General features: G+C 41.1%; 1 non-coding gene across 1 annotated transcript; it reads right to left on the bottom strand.

Annotated features, from left to right (window-relative positions):
- Nucleotides 1–11,034: 11,034 nt before the first annotated feature.
- Nucleotides 11,035–11,102, bottom strand: LOC148009656 (small nucleolar RNA SNORD36). Its single transcript, XR_015689794.1, has one exon. It is a non-coding gene; the product is annotated as a small nucleolar RNA SNORD36 (small nucleolar RNA).
- Nucleotides 11,103–14,934: the final 3,832 nt, after the last annotated feature.

The following is a 14,934-nucleotide window of genomic DNA, read 5'->3' on the forward strand; positions in this document are numbered from 1 at the left end:
TGTATTGTGTGCAAGTATGAAGGTACTATTAGTGTAACTAATACATGGGTGGCTAGGCACATGCACCTTTATTCCCAATAACCTTCCGCTTAAAGTCAAATGTGCCCCTAGTGAGGAGAGAATAATAAAAAAGTGACAAAGTATAAATGTACATAAGCACAATAAAAAAGTCAAATGTGCCCCTAGTGAGGAGATAATAATAAAAAAGTGATAAAGTATAAATGTACATAAGCACAACAGGATGAGAAAAGATGTCATCTCATCCAATGCCTATCAACTTCCTAAGGCAAAATGCTCTATTGCAAAAAACTTTTAGTGAGAAAATCTGCTGGATTTTGGTCAATTGAGATATTAAAAAGCTCGATGGACTTATGCTCAACAACCTCTTGAATAAAGTGGTAACACACCTCAATGTGCCTTGTCTTTCCATGATAGAACAATTGACAAATTCTTAGCCAATTGAATAGCACTCACAGAATCCAAATGTAGTGTAAGGACCACATTAGTAATGCTAAGGTCTACCACTAGTGACAGTCTAACCAAAGAGCCTCCTTGTAAGCCTCAATGGCTGCAATATACTCTACCTCTTTATAGTAGTAGATAGGACCGTGCACTTTTGCATCCTAGACATCTAAGAAACAGTACCTCTAACAAAGGTGGAGACATAGCCAAAGGTGGACTTCCTGCTATCTGCATGTGCTATATAATCAGAGTCAATGTATCCCACAACTCTTGTATCCTGGCCACCATAACCAAAGCACTTAGCTATTGTGCCCTTTAGGTACCTCATGATACCCTTGATATCATCCTAATGCCATCGGCCAGGTGTAGCCATACAACAGTGTTGCTACACGTAGGGTTAAAGGTCACCACAAGGGTTTGGCAAGAGAAGAATGTATAGGGGTTCAAGAGCTTAGACTCCGGATTCTGCCAGATCACTCCTTCTTCATCTCCCACTTTGGACTGCTGTTCATTGCCTGAAAATAGTGATCACGTACTGCGCGATTTTTCCTATCTCTCTTTTTATATAAAATCCTCTCAAATTAGCTAAAAGCTACATGCTTTCTTTAACATGTCATCCTAATCTAGAAGTTGTCTATAGTTTTATGGATTTTACAATAAATAATATCTAGAATATAAAAAATTGACTAAAACTTGTCCAAAAATTTAATATTTTTAAACCATGGACACTGACACTAATGTCTAAAATGGCATTGGCTCTCTAAATCTAGAAGGAAGTTGCATTCTAGATTTTTTTACATAGTGTGCGCATAGAGGTACAACATCCACCCCCTCCTAACTTGCACATCCTCTGGCATGTGCCAAAGTCTCATAGATCTGCAATGTCAGAAGAAGTATCTTCTGCCATGTCAATGTCTTCATCTTCTGCCTCTTCTTCTTTCTCTATGTCTTCATGCTCTTGAATTATACCCAAGTCTTCTAACTCATATGTTGAAGTTTCTCTTCGTTTGAAGAGCTTGATTTTTTTTTTCCAGCTACGAGCATCTTTATGCTAGTCCCATCCAATTCAGCCAATGAGTATGTGGCGTTGTCATGAATGACCTTTACCACATAGGGGCCAAATCAAAGCTTTACCATCTTCCTAGAAGCACTGTTTTGATTGTCTAGGCTGCTGTCAATCATAGACAAGCACCAAGTCATTTACTTGAATTGCTCTTGGTCGAAGTCAATGTTGCTTATCAAATCTTCTTTTGTTCTTTAGTCTTGTTGTCTTTAGCTTCTCAATAGCTGCTTGAACATCTTCACGCCTTCTTTCAAGCTGCCATATGTGCAAAGTCAGCAACTCTTCACTACTGATGCCTTCCTTCCAAGAAGACTCCATGTGAGAATAGATTCTTCAATTGGCATAATTGGTTGTTGTCCATGCATAAGTTCAGCTGGCATATAGTTAGTCACTGTACTCTGAGTATTTCGATCAGCCCATAATGCAAAATATAGCATTTTAGGCCATTCTTTGATCTTTCCTATACAAGACTTTGCTAGAGCTTTGAGAATAGGCTAGTGCCCTCTCTCACTTTTCCCATTTCCTTCAGGGTTGTAGGCTGATGTTAAAGCCAACTTGATACCCAATTGAGCAAAGAAGTTGCGTGTCTCATCGGCATCTAATTCTCCTCTATCTGCGGTTACCTTGCCAACACAACTATATCTCCAAAATACTTCTTAAAGCAAAAAGCGACAAACAACTTGAGTGGTCTTGGTTGTTAAAGCTTTACCGTCAACTTGATTGGTTAGATCCTCTCTTGCAAGTACTAAATATGGCATATTCCATATTCGTGTAGGAATAGTTATAAGATCAATAACCCATCTATAATGTATAGACAAAGGATAAGTTGGTTCTAATCCATCTCGATGCTTGACCATAGAATACATCTGACACACATAACATGTTTCAACAAAATGTGCTATGTCCCTTTACATGTTTTGCCACCAATAATTTTCTTTGACTTTACTAAAGGTTTCGCATATGCCTTTATGGCCAGCCCACAAGCTTTCATGAAATTCCTTCATTACCTGTTGTTGTAATCTTTTGTTACCTAAAACTCGGACATGCGCTGCTCTTTTCTTCTTTGTGTGCTTTCATAGATGCCCTTCTTTAAGGCAAAAGCCATAAGCTTTCCTCTTAATATGCTTGAACTCTTGGTCAGTCCAAGACTCCTCCTTCTTCATTGTGCTCAAATATTGGCCGATCTTCAGCCAATCTTCTTCAAGGAAATGAACTAGAATTTGAGCAATGCAATGAGCATGCTGGCTTCTAGTTGACCACCCTTCTTCCATAGATAAATCTTTGATCTTTGTTGTTGTATGCTGATTTACAGCAATACCTTTTCCTGTTCTTGCTGTACTTAATGCTATACCATTAAAAGATCAGCTTCAGCTTCAAGATTCAGGTTTGGGTTTGTAAATGCAGCAGTTGAAAATGTACTTTCAACAGTCATGGAATGAAATTCAGCAAGTATAGATTCTTCAGCTTCATCTTCTTCTATCAGCTCTTCTTCATTGTCATATCTTGCACGTGATAGCATGTCAGCAACTAGATTCACCTTTCCTACAATATGCTTTAATTAGGGGTTGAGAGATTTAATATATGCAATCCATCTTAGCATAGCAATGTCGAGTGTAGAGAAGTTGGAAATCATGCCTAAGAGTGGAAGACAATGAGTTTCTACCACTATGGAAGCACCTATAAAGTATTCACGATCACACTTTAATGCTGTTACAACTTCCCACAATTCCCTTTTTAGTTGTGCATACCTTCTTTGATGTTCATTGAGAACCTTTGCTCCAAAATGAATTGCATACTTGTTACCTTCAAGGTCTTCTTGGCCAACAGCCTATCCTATCCCAATGGGACTTGTATCCACAGTAAGGATGATGGGTTGACCATTTGAATAATTAGCCCTTTTGAGAGTGCGGGTTGAGATTATAGTTTGCGTATAGTGAGTGTATGCTCTTCCCCCCAAGAGAATCTTTGGCCTTTTCTTAATAATTGATAAAGATTTTCGGCTACATGAGCAAAATGTGGTATCCATATGAGACAGAATACACATGCACCAAGAAATTTTCTCACCTCTGAAATATTTGTGCATTTTTCTTGCATTCTGCTAATGGCATCTATCTTGATTGGTGAAGGTTTACGTCCGTAGGGGCCGCATAGATGTCTGACCACTAGGACTTCTTCTACTCCAAAAATTGACTTAGCTCTAGAAAGGGTAATATGTACCTCTTCTAGCCTTGTCAAAATCCTGTCACAATCATGAATATGGTTAACTACAAATGTCCTACAGTCATCTTCCTCAAGCTTCTCATTCTTTTCATTGACTTCACATCCCTTGATAGGTACATCATCAAGAAATGGAAGAGTAAGTTGTGGAATAAAGTCCCTTAATACTTTGTGAATGGCATTCATCATATGAGCTACGAAGTTTGTTGCACCTTGTGGTAGAGTGCACATGCAAACAATTCCAAGAGGTGTCTTCATTGTGGTAATGTTTCGGCTTTCTAATGAAAGATGAAATTGGTCATATCCTGAATATAGGTCACCCATAGAATAAATTGCTCTACCTATAAAAGCTTCAGCAAATTCGTCAACAATTGGACCTGTACCAACATTTCGAATTGTGACACGATTAACAGACTGTAGATCTTGAATGAATCGTAAAGATCCAATTTTCTTGGGAATGATAAATCATCGGTTTGGGTAAGGTGGTGAATCTTCTTCTGATCTTCTCACTTAAAAATTCCAATAATTTGGGCCAATGGGCCCTTGGAACAAGAATAGGCTTGAGCTTCAAAGGCATATGTGAGATCCTAAAAATGACCATAGGAGCCACAATATTTGGATCCACACAGCCTATTTCACTTGGCTGAAATGCAAAAGCTTTTCCATGTTTCATAAGCATTTGCATAAAAGAGTGTTTTTCAGCCAGGGAAAGGAAAGAATTTTCACCTCTTTTGAGTTCTTTTATACTTTCAGATGTGAACTTGTGACCAATGTTGGAAGGATCACGAAGACTTGGCTGATTTGCTGCCCTATCAGCCAGCCCTTTACTTTCAGGAGAGGAAGTGGCACTGCCATAGGCTTGACTTTCTTATCCACCTTTTTGTATTTTGTCTCCACTTGCGCTTCAACCTTGTTGAGTAAACCAATGTCTTCCTGCTCAAAAAAATCTTGAATTGTTTGATAAAAATCCAATGTACAGCATTAGGAGGCACAGGATAATCATGCAGTTAATCTCTGTTTCGATGATGGTTAACACACACAGTAAGAAATTGGACAGCTCGTTCATTATCCTTGCTTTGGATTTGAGCATAGGAAGAACGATCATCAAGAGCTTTTGTCTCCAAGCGGGCTTCAGAAATGTAAGGTTGCCCAAGAATGATAGGGTAACTACAAGAGACTTGAACAAAAAAGTGAAAATTATCTTTTATGTCTCCAATAGTTACTTGCACATTAGGACATGCAGCATATAACTCTCCAGAAGAGTTGTTTCCAGCTCTCATTTGCCAACCTGGATTAACGTCTATGGGCCATTCGTCATTTTCATAGAGACTCCTTGCCATGACGTTTATCTCCGAGCCATGGTCTAAGAGTGCAATACATGGTGTTTCTTTTTCTCCAATTCTGATGACTGTCTCCATTGTTGCTCTTGCCCAATGTGTACGGAAGTAGTGACTACTTGGAATGAGCCGAGCCTCTTCCTCCTCATGCATGTGCAGTAGACAACCTTCTTTTTGAGAGGTGGGCTGCTCGATTGGTTTAGAGTAGCCGACTATTACACTTTCAGCAATCACTTCTTTAATTTTTGCATTCATGCTTTCTTTATCTTCAACTTCAATTGCTACAATTAATTATTTAACTGCTTCAAGATGAATTCCTTGTGAAGTCAGCTTCTCTTGATCCTACACAAAAACTCGAAGAACTTGTAAAAAAACATGCACTATTTTGTTAGCTTCATCACCAACATATTGTCTTTTTCTTTTAATTATATTAATAATTATATCATAGAATTCACATTTGAAAATTCCAAGAATTTTGTCTGAGGTGAATTCAATTTTGCTTTCCAGAATTCGTTCTTCTAGGACTCGTTTGAGATCGGTTGCAGATTCTATGTCAGACTGCAATTTGTAGCCTGGCTGCTTGCCTTTCTTCTTTCCTTCGGTCTTCTTTGTTTGTGGTGCATCTTCCATATCTTGATCTGTTGTTATATTTACAACAAGCTTTGGTTGTTCATGCGTTCTTATAGTTATCCATTTTGGAGGGTTAGAAGAGGAAGGCCCTGGTTCATCTTCTCTTCTTCTCTTTTCTTCAATCAAGAATTCTTTATGATTGACATCAGCCAAATGTGCAAAGGTGGAAAAAGAATCTACCGGTTCTTTCCAATCAGTTATTCCTCGAATGCACTGACTGGCATTAGCCAAATCTTCTTTGCTGCTTTACCACGTTCCATTTGATCTAGTGCATGCATCCATACTTTAGATTGCGCATTAGCTTTACATGCTTTCAAACTTGATTTAGTTGGCTCAATTTGCAGCCCATAGATAGCTGCATCAATTGCTGCATAGGAATTCTTTACAGCTAAATCTTGTAATGTTTTCTTCATTCCACCATTGCCAAAATTTGGCTCCAGTGGAAGACTAGTTTCAGCTACATGAATTTTTCTTTCTTTCCAAAAGACGAGCTTCTGTGCTTCAGCCTCACAGAAGGTAGAATACTCCCTCTTGTCATGTTGTTGGCTATCACACCAAATACAATGCCTCTTAAAGCCTTCTCTCATGGTCTTTGAGTTGATGATCGTCCTCGTTCTTCAACTTTGCAATCAACAAGTTGATGATCGTCCTCATTCTTCTAGGCAATCAACAAGCTTCTCTTGCAGAATGGGATTTGCAGCCTTAAGGAATAATTCAATCTTCTGACCATCCATACTTTGTTGGTCTTCAGTATCAAGTTGTCCAAATTTACTTTCAAACTCATGGTATAATGCTGTTATAGCTAAACCTTTGTTGGGTTTCTCAACCCAATCAATAAAGCTTTTCTTCGTCATTAGGCCAGAGTCTTCTAAGAAGAATTTCTCGTGTATGGATTTTTTGAATGCAATCCAATCCGCATCTTGTTGAAAAAGACCATGGATTCTTTCTTGAAGACCATGCTTGGCTAATCTGGCAAAATAACGACTCCATGCATGCTGCGGTGCACCAAAGAAGAGCATTTTCTCAACATACAATCGAATAAAAACATATAAATTTTGACCATTAAATTGTTTTAATTCCCACCCAATTTTCTCTAGGGCCTGATAGATGTGGAATCAATCTTCACTTTGTCTTGCTGTTGTTGTTATAACATTTGGATTTGTTGTTGCTGAGTCTGATGTAGTATGCGCACTAATTGTTGTGGAGTATCTCTTGAAGAATTCTCCATATTGGAGTTCTCTTATACCGACCTTCACATCGAGTTCACCAACGTCCCTGCACGTAGAGTTGAAGGTCACCATAGGGGTTTGTCAAGAGAAGAATGTACGGGGGTTCAAGAGCTTAGACTCCGGAGATGGTAGAGATAAGAGAAGGGTTGAAGGTTTCAAGCCAAGTTCTTGAAGATGTTGATAGAGCTTCCAACTTTGATGATAGCATAAACTTCCCCTAACAAGGTGTCCGTGCGTTTGGTGTCGAGAGTCCACCACAGGGGTAAGAGACAGCACGGTGAAGGTAGATTCAGGGAGAGGAGTAGATGGAAGAGAATGGGTTCGAAGAAATTGAAGATGTAGAAGAATACTCCCAAAAAGAAATAGAAAATGAAGAAGAATACTAACAGAGATGAAGCCTGTCAGTTTCTTTCAGCATTATGAGCAAATATAACTCTAATAGACAAAAATGTGTATAAAATAATACATTCCTCTATGCTGATCAGATCGCCAATCTGATGCTTCCATTGGCTCCGAAAGGGGTGTAAAATACCAGCACACGTGGCCAGAATTCTGCCAGATCACTCCATCTCCAACTTCGGAGTGTTGTTCACTGCCTGAAAACAACGATCGCACATCGCACGATTTTGCCAATCTCTCTTTTTACATAAAATCCTCTCAAATTAGCTTAAAGCTACATGCTTTCTTTTACATGTCATCCTAATCTATAAGTTGTCTATAGTTTTATAGATTTTTACAAGAGATAATATCTAGAATATCGAAAATTGGCTAAAACTTGTCCAAAAATTTAATATTTTTGAAACATGGACACTAACACTAATGTCTAAAATGGCATTGGCTCTCTAAATCTATAAGGAAGCCGCACTCTAGATTTTTTTACATGGTGTGCGTGTAGCGGCACTATAGCGGGCCATAACTCCCACTGCAAATGCTATGTTAGGACAAGTGGCTATCATGGCATGTATCAAGCTGCCCACTATGGATGCATAAGGGATCTTGGCCATCTTGCCCTTTTGCTCATCAGACATCCAACAATTGGCTTGATTAACCTTCACATGAGAAGGTAAAAGACATGTAATAGGCTTAACATTCTGCATAGGAAATCGCACAAGAACCTTCTGGATGTACTCCTTTGTGACAAGTAGGGGAGCCCCTTAGAGGGATCACTCGTAATGCAGATCCTAAGAATATGTGAGGCATGTCCCATGTCCCTTATCTCAAAGCCCTTCTTGAGTTGAACTTTTAAGGCATCGAACTCATCACGAGCACTCGCAGCAATCAACATACCATCCACATAGAGGATCAAAATCATAAGGCTACCATCACAAGCCTTCTTGTATATCAACACGGATCCATAATATCACTGTAGGAATATCCTTATGAATGCATAAAAGCATCAAACTTATGATACAATTCCCTAGGTGACTGCTTAAAACCATAAAGGATCTTCCTCAATTTGCACAATAGGTGTTTCCTACTACCATGTTCTACAAATCCCTTAGGGTGCTCCATGTAAATCTCATCATACAAGTCCCTATGAAGAAAAGCTGTCTTGACATCTATCTGATAAAGATCTAAGTCAAGTTGAGCAACCAAAGCGAGTACCAACTATCATGGTAGTCATCTTCACAATAGAAGAAAAGACTTCATCAAAGTCCACACCATGTTCCTGTTGCTTGAAGGCCTTAGCAACCAATTTGGTCTTGTATCCTGCTTGTGGCGCCCAAGGGTACTTTTCAAAGCTAGGGCTCCCAAGGGTACTTTTCAACTTGTAAACCCACTTGCATGGCAAGGCACACTTTCCACTAGGCAAAGGTACTAAATTCCATGTATAATTTTTTTACATTGAGTCATACTCTGACTGCAAGGTCCTCTCCCAAGAGTTACTATCACTTGTACGCATGGCTTCATCATGGGTAAGAGGCTCACTATCATTTGCCACCATAACATAATGAATAGAGGGCTCCAACAACGCAAGCTCTCATCTATCTCTAGTAGACCACATTAAAGTTGATTGTGGGGCTTGTACATCTTGTGGAGCATCAAGGACCTGGGCCACTAGAGCTTCAGCCTGCTACTATAGGCTGTCTAGTTGGGGGTAGAGTAATAGGAGGTTCCTCCTGAAAGATCACCCTGCACAACTCAATGACATTCTTAGGCTGCTTATGCATTTTATCCTCATGGAAAATAATATCATGGGTGTGGATAACCTTCTGAGCCTGTAGATCCCATAGGCGATAGCCCATCTCACTTGCATTCCCATAACCAAGAAAGATACATTTCCTAGACTTAGGATCCAGCTTATTGCACTTGTCCATAGGTACAAGGTAGAAATCCTCACAACCAAAGACACTCAAATGAGCATATGATGGAGGTTTTTTAGACCACATCTCCTCTACAACCTGATAGTCAAGAGCAGTATATGGGGACCAATTTATCAAGTATATAGCAATAGTAATTGCCTTAGTCTAAAAGTGTTGTGATAAGCCTGCTTGGTTAAGCATACTATGAACTTTCTCTCCTAAGTTTTCTTATTCATATGCTCAACCATATCATTCTAGGGTGGGTTGTATAGGGCAATCAACCAATGCTTAATACCTCTCCCATCACAAATTTTCTCAAAGGCTTTAGAGACATACTCACTCCCATATGTGACCTTAGGCATTTAGAGACATACTCACTCCCATTATCTGACCTTAGACATTTCAGCCTATATTTAGACTAGTTCTCAACTAAAGCAAGGCAATATTGAAATGTAACCAAGACTTCCAATTTTTGCTTAATATACGTATAGTCATCAATGAAAGTAATGAAGTACTTCACACCACCTAACAACTTGCATGGCATGGAACCACATACATCCGAATGAACAAGAGCCAAAGGCTTACCCATGTATATCATACTTCTTTTTATGCGTATTACATGTCTACCTGGAGCCCCGAGAGGAACACCAAGAAAAAGGGAATTCTCTTGCAAGAAAATCTATCTTGTAACATCAACAAGCTTGTTTATCATGTTTCATATGATCACAATGAAGAAAAGAACACCAGGCACAACAAATCTTCATACAGCATCATGTAAATCTCCCATGGTTTTTAATAGAATCAACCATATTCTTCAATATCTTCACAAAATCCATCAATAGAACAAAGAAAGCAAAGGAATACACCATCTTTGAATGGAAATACATCACATAGTATTCATCTTCAATATTTTCATACTCTCTCAATCTCTCATATACAATCACTCTGTTTCAATAGAATTGGCTATCTTTGACTCTCTCTCTCTCTCTCCATCAATAATACATCATATCCTCACTACAATCTCTCAAAATCACTCTCAATAATCCTTCTTAGGTCGTGGATACCCCTCCCAAGAGGTATGTCTGATATGAAGAGTCACCAGAGCCACTACAGTGTCTTTTCATAGCTCACTACTGTCACTTCACTCTAGTCTTCACTTGAGTCTTCAGCAGCTACTTCTTCCACTTCTTCCAGCTCTTTTGCACTTGTATTCACCTCTTTCCAAGGCTAGAAAACTTTCCCAAAGTCACACATACATTCCACAGAACACTTACATAAGCATACAGAACAGTCTACAGAACAGTACCAGAACAGCTACAGTACAGAACAGAACAGAGACAGAACAGAAGCAGAAGCTCTACAGAAGACCTACAGAAGGTTACAGAAGGTCATCAAAACCACATAACTCACTCTCAAACCATTCCAAACTCTCAAAAACTATTCAATAAACTTTCACAATATCTCATTCTTCATCAATCAATACTCCATCCCTCCTTACAGAAGACAATCAGAACAAAACAGACCAAAACAGAGCAAAACAGAAGGTATACAGAACCATTCAGAACCTATCAGAACATCACAGAACCACCAACAAACATCATGAACTTCCAAAACACAATCAATATCATCCAAAACACTCTCAAACCACTTCCAAACTAATCAATCATCTCATAAAATCAACCATTCAGCTCTCAAAAACAATAAAAATCAGCCAAAAAACAAGTCATTTCAACACTCAACATATCCCCACACTTAATAAGGAAGTGTCCTCGCGACCCAGGAAAAAGGGAATACAAGTTCATTGAAAAGCTCAACTTTGATCTTCAATATCTTTTCAAAAAGAATTCATCCACCACGACCCCAACTTATAACCTGTTTCTAATATAAAAATACAAAGAAAGGAAAACCCTTTATACATTAACACCTCTTATCAAACTAAAAATCACAACAAATTTGTAAAGGATATAAGAGTTTGCTTCTTCTTCATCTGCATCTGCTTCAACTCTCCAACCACGACCCCATCACCACAATTTTCCAAAACGTAGCTCGTACACGAAATCCAATAGGAAGCCACCACGTTCGTTTGACATAAATGAACTCACAACACAAACACTAATACACAACACAACCATCTGAATGACTCCTTCAAAAAGAGAGTTTTTCATTAAAAGCTTCCACCATACATTGGAAAGGTATCAATGAAGATGATCCCTCTTAAAAGATTGATGTTGGCGGAAACGATCCATAGATAAGGATTCATCTACAAAGTTTTTAGGAGGATTTTGAAAAAATTGGAGACAACACATCCTTTCCAACAGGACCAGGTATTTGCTAGGCAAACAGAGGGCATGAAAATATAATATGTCCAGTTGTTGGGAATCAATGCTAACATTGACATTCATGCACAACTTTGGAATAGGCTTTGAATCATTATGAGAGTGCCTATGCATATACGCCAGGTACCAAGCAAAGTGAGCAGTTAATCTCACTGAGGGATCTGCAGACTGTGAAAACTGCTGGGCAAAATGAACATAGTTTTGATAAGCTTGACTGGAAGCTGTCCATTCTCTTGGAATTACTGGCCAATTAATTTGCGGTCTCGAAAAATTAATTTAGAAATTAATTAAATCACATAAATCATGTTAATCAGATAAGTCAGTTAGGAATAAGTCAGTTAAGTCTGGTTAGTCTGGGTAAGTCATGTTAGTCACAGTAAGTCAAGTCAGGTTAGGTTAGTCAGGTTAGGTTAGTCAGGGTAGGTTAAGTTAGGTTACTAAACTAAGTTAGGTTTGTGGGGACTAACCTAAGGAGGGTTAGGGTAACTAGACTAAAGTTAGTTTAACTAGGATAGGGTTAGTGTAACTAACTTAGGGTTAGAGTAACCTAACTAGGGTTAGTAAACTAGGGGTGGGGTTAGGGTTAAGTAACTAGGGTTAGTAAACTAACCTGACTATGGTTAGTTAGAACTAACCTAGCTAGGGTTAGGGTAGGGTAGCTAACTAGGGTTAGTTTAGGGTTAGTGGGGTCCTAGTTAATCCTAGTTAGTCCTAGTTAGTCCTAGTTAGGGTTAGGTTAGCCTAGTTAGTCCTAGTTAGGGTTAGGTTAAACTAACTAGGGTTAGTAAATTAGGGGGTGGGATTAAGGTTAACTAACGAGGGTTAGTGTTAACCTTAGTTAGGTTAGTGGCAAACCTGGTTAGGTTAGTGGTGGAGGAGGTGGTTGGAGGTGGGTGGTGGGGAAGGAGGAGAGGCGGAGGAGGAGTAGGGAGAGGTGGTGGCGTTGCGGGCGTCAACGGCGGGCATTCAGCGGCTGACGGCGTCGACGCGGAGGCGGCGGCCAGGGCAGCGGTCAGGGCGCGAATGGCGGCGAGGCGGGCTCCACGGACGACCAGGGCGGCGATCAGGGCGCGAACGGCGGCAACCGGGGCGCAGGGCCACAGGCGGTGGCACAGGGGCGGGCGCGGGAGGGCCACAGCAGGGCCAGAGGCGGCGGTCAGGGCGCGAACGACGGCGAGGCGGGCTCCACGGACGACCAGGGCGGCGATCAGGGCGCGAATGGCGGCGACCAGGGCGCAGGTAGCCACGAGGAGAAGAGGGAGGGAGCGTCGTGGAAGAGGGAGGGAGGAGAGGAGGAGAAGGAGAGGAGGAGGAGGAAGAGGTGGAAGAAGAAGAGGAGGAAGGGGGAGAAGAGGAAGATGGAGAGGGTGGGAGGGAAGGGGTCGGGCGGTTGGGGGGAAGGGGTGGGCAGGGGCAATGGGCGGGCTGGGTGGTTGGGTAGGGACAAGGGTAGGGTAGGGTAGGGGGTGGGCAGGGTAGGGTAGGGGGTGGGCAGGGTGGTTGGGTAGGGACAAGGGTGCGTACCCCCGTCCCGCGCACATGCGCGGGGCGGGGTAAAAAAAATTTACCGTGACGGGATTGAAACGACGTTGGGATGACGGTACGGGTTAGGCAGACACGACCGGGGCGCGTGGGGATGCGTAAAATCGAAAAAGGGCGCGTTCACGCGCAAAACGGGCGCGCGAATATACGTAAAAGTAAAGAAAAATTAATAACTCCCAATCCGGACATCAAAACGAAATAGCGTAAAAACAAAAAGTGGGCAGGACGACAGGGGGAAAACAAGAAAAATATATGACGGAGGTTCTGGGAGGGGTAAAGGGCGGTCACGTGAAAAAAACACAAAAACGAACTAAAAAACACATTTAAAAATTAATATCGAAAGATCCGTGCATCGGAACGAGGTGCAAAAAAAAGGAAAACTGTGCAGAAAGATATGCCCGACAATCCTATCACCTCAAAACATAATTCCGACTGAGATAAGATGCGTTCACATGGGAAAAACCCAAAAAACAAACCCAAAAATGGGATCGGAAATTAATATCGGACGAACCGTGCGTCGGAATGACACCTGGGAAGAAGGAAAAATGTCCGCAAGAAGGAGTGACACAGGATTATCACGTTAAACCGCAGATCGGTGGAAGGAGGAGGGGTTCACATGCAAAAAATCCAAAAATACGCCCGAAAACTCATTTAAAAATTAATAAATAAAAATCCGGAAGTCGAAAGAGGGGGGAGGAAAAAGGAAAAAGGTGGGGGAAGACATAGGGGACACGGTTGGCAGATCAAATTGGAATTCCGATGCAAACAGGGCAGGTTCACATGGAAAAATGTCAAAAAGATGCACGAAAAAGTCTTAAAAAATCGGAAAATTAATAGTGGACAAACCATGTAGCAAAATGACTCGGAGTAAAAAGGAAAAATGTCAGGGGAAAAGTGGTTGGCAGGGCTATGACGTTAGAGCATGGTTCCGAAGCAAGAAAAGTGCATTCACATGGAAAACCGGCTAATTTGTGTAAAATGCTTCAAAAATTAATAACTCAAAAACCGTGCAACGGAACAAAGGTAGGTAAAAAGGAAAAATGATCAGTTCAAAGGGAGGAACAGGGCTATAAGGTTGGATTGGGACTTTGGTGAATGTAGGGTGCATCCACATAGTAGGACCTCAAAATCAAGGAATGAAGGAAAACTATAAGGGAACAGCCCCAAGGGTCGGTGGAACATAACCGGGTGGGTGGGAAGGAATCCCATTAGGGTAAAAGCAAGGCAAGGCATTCATGCATGAATAGGTTAAGGCATATGCAGAAGATATACAATGTAGACGCGCAGGGACGCGTCCCCACACTTAAAACCTTAACGGATAGGGTTAACCGAGCAACAGGGACCTAGGACCACGCCACAGACCATCCACTAACGTCCCCACACTTAAAACATGACTAGCACTGAGAAACAAAAGTTGTAGGGTTAGAAAAACTTGGCCCATTTTGTTGAGGATCAAAGTAAGGGTGAGTGTCGATGGCACGTCCAGTGTTGTTGTCGGCGTCTGGAGGTACCAAGGCATCTTCTCGGCACACGTTCGTCATGGCAGGGACCACGCGGCAGTACCCAGGGAGGTAGCTGGTCGAAGGAATCGCAGGAAATTCGTCGATGATTAGGGATATTGCACTCAACTCACAATCACTCAATTGAAATGAAAGAACAGTCACTCGCCCCATGACTAATATCACTCGAGGAATAAGGGTTGAAACCCATATCTCATACCTGGTTGAGGAATCGACAAGGGAGGAATGGTGCAGAAGGAGTATGCCAGGGTGCACAGTTGATGGTGCAGTAGTGCGTCAAACCCGTCTGGCATAG

Source organism: Lygodium microphyllum, chromosome 30 (genome assembly GCF_053477565.2).
Source record: "Lygodium microphyllum isolate KBCC chromosome 30, Lygodium_microphyllum_v1.1.10, whole genome shotgun sequence".
NCBI classification, from domain to species: Eukaryota; Viridiplantae; Streptophyta; class Polypodiopsida; order Schizaeales; family Lygodiaceae; genus Lygodium; species Lygodium microphyllum.